Source organism: Schistocerca americana, chromosome 5 (genome assembly GCF_021461395.2).
Source record: "Schistocerca americana isolate TAMUIC-IGC-003095 chromosome 5, iqSchAmer2.1, whole genome shotgun sequence".
Taxonomy (NCBI): domain Eukaryota; kingdom Metazoa; phylum Arthropoda; class Insecta; order Orthoptera; family Acrididae; genus Schistocerca; species Schistocerca americana.
Window position 1 is genome coordinate 765,487,395 of NC_060123.1, and position 2,594 is coordinate 765,489,988.

A 2,594-nucleotide genomic window follows, 5' to 3' on the forward strand; every position below is an offset into this window, starting at 1 on the left:
GAATAGTGATATAGTCAGAAATGAAGCATGGCAACTGACTAGATTTTTAAACCTAAGATGGCTCTAATTTCTGTGCAGAATGTAATGCACTAAAGAGGCGTCTGCAAAAATTTTCAAACGGAGAAAATTTTTTGCTAAACTTTCGTTTGGAACATCTATCATATGCAGTCTATTATATGGTTCTTGTTGATCATTATCAAAGAAACCAGCAGTGTAAGTAACAACAAATAGCAGTCTCTTGCCATTGTTTCACTGATGAGATGATTCCTCTCTCTTTTTTTTTTTTTTTTTAATTGTAAGCGGCAGTAGCGTGCGCAAAAGCAAGCCATCCCGCGAGCGGCGACAGGCCGTAAACACGCATAATCAGAATGCGACAAACAATGCACGGCACAGTATGATAATGCGTTTTGAGCTTAGAGTGACGGAAACACCTATAACAAAGAGAACGGCACTTATCAGATCAAAGAAAAATAAGCAATCAATTCAAACCAGACGACGCACGTGAAAAAGGCTCTCTAGTATAAATATGGATGAAGAGCCTAACGCATAGCAATGACTACATGGTAAAGCTTAACTGCTAAGTTTACCACACGCACCAAACTACTGTAGCTGTATCGTCATTCATTCGACCTACATTGTCTCAGGTTGAAAGGGCAACTCTGAGATGAACAGGTTGCCACAGGAGAGTAATGCATGGACTTTAACTGTTAGTCGCCCTGAATGTGAGTCCAGTGAGCTCACCACTGTGCCACCTCGCTCGATATATTTTGAGAGAAGTTCCTGATTTAACCATTTCATAGGATGTGGGAAGTGTACTTCCCATCAACTGTATTTCTTTACTGTATTCCTGAGAACACATCATACGAGCTCTGTATGCACCTGGCACCTGATGTTAGTTTGCTGCACCAGCTGAACTTTCTGTCTGTTATGAAATGTAGCTTTTAATTGTCATTAAATGTCACTTGTTCCTTTCAGAAGCAGTTGCAAATATACGTGCCACCAAATAATGTTGTTTTGAAGGCCACTGGGAAGTATGCTTACTACCAAAGTAATTTTTCCGTGATACAAGGGGAATATACTTACCACAAAATTAATTTCTTTTTTGGACTGCAGAAAAGATACTTACCACCAACTGACCATACTTACCACTAATTTAGTTGTTTTACTATGCTCTTGGGAAAATGTTGTACCTCCTCTGGATGTGGTTGACCTTTTGTGATAATATGCTAAACAACTGGTGTCTGTTTGTCATGACATCAGTGCTGTTGTCACTTGTTACAACAGAACACATTGTTTCATTCTGCAATATATGCTATTGTGACTTGTCTCAGCTCGTTTCTTTAAGCAGTGTTAAATGAAGTTTCTAGGATTGTAAAATAGATAGTCAAATAAAAACAAAAAATTCCTTTTTTTCACATGTAGTAGTAACTCATAACAGCTTACTAAAGACAGTGGGAAGTATACTTACTACTATAGTTTTTTGCTCCTAAATCACAAAAATAAAATAATCAAAAATTAAATTTAGTTGAAACTTCTAAAATGATACCAAAACAATTAACTTTACAGGGCTGCTACAAAAAATGTGCCTACAAATGGGTTAAAGACAAAGTATGCAAGCTGTGGGGGCAGTGTGAAACTTTTTTAAGCACTGTATTTGAAAAATATTATTCATTTTGTTCCACTTCTAGAATGTTAGGTTTTGTGGATTTTTGCCTGTACATTAATGGGTGTGGATGCGTTCAGTGGAGGCAAGTGTGTCGTGTATGATTTTTCTCAGTAAATATGTCCTACTGACGTTGCAGTATATCTCCAATGTTCTGGATGCATCAAATGAAGTTTAAAAGACAGCTAACTGCTGCTGCTGGTATGCCTCTTCATGTAAATGTCAGAGTTACTATTATTATTCAATACAAAAAGGAAGATTACCAGCTTAGCAATTTGCTGAAAATGAGTTCATTAAAGGGAATATTACAATTAACATCCTGTTAACGACAAATTAATTAGAGATGGGAAGCAGCCACAGATTGGAGAAGGAAATTAATATATTTCATACTGTGCTCGAGCACAGGCAATAAAAAACAGTGAACAAACATGATGCGTGTACTTGTTGCCTCAGGGTCTCCTGCGAAACTGAGGTGCTTGAGTAAGCTACATCACACTGCTTCGTTGTGTGCTTGTTGTCAAGCCAGTTTATGAAGTACACATCCCTCTTCATTTTTATATAACTTTGTTTTGAATGCACTGTACAAGAATATTGAATACTTTGAAAATTATCGAGTTCAGCCATTCATTCACATGTAATATTCCAACAGCTCCATCACCGATGAGAGCCTTCAGGGGTGTAAAACGAGTAAGTGAGAAGTGCCACTGAACTACTAACAACCATTTTCATCTACTACTAATCTGCTCACATTAATCATTATTCAAGGGGATCAGTTCTACATCATTTTATTTTTATAAATATGCAGAGAAGCAACTACTTGAAAAAAGCCAATGCTCTGCTACTTAAACTGCTCTGCCACTATTTTGATTTAATACTTCATGCTAAATGGGCATTTAATTCTACACAGGACACTGTCATCTAAACTTATTCT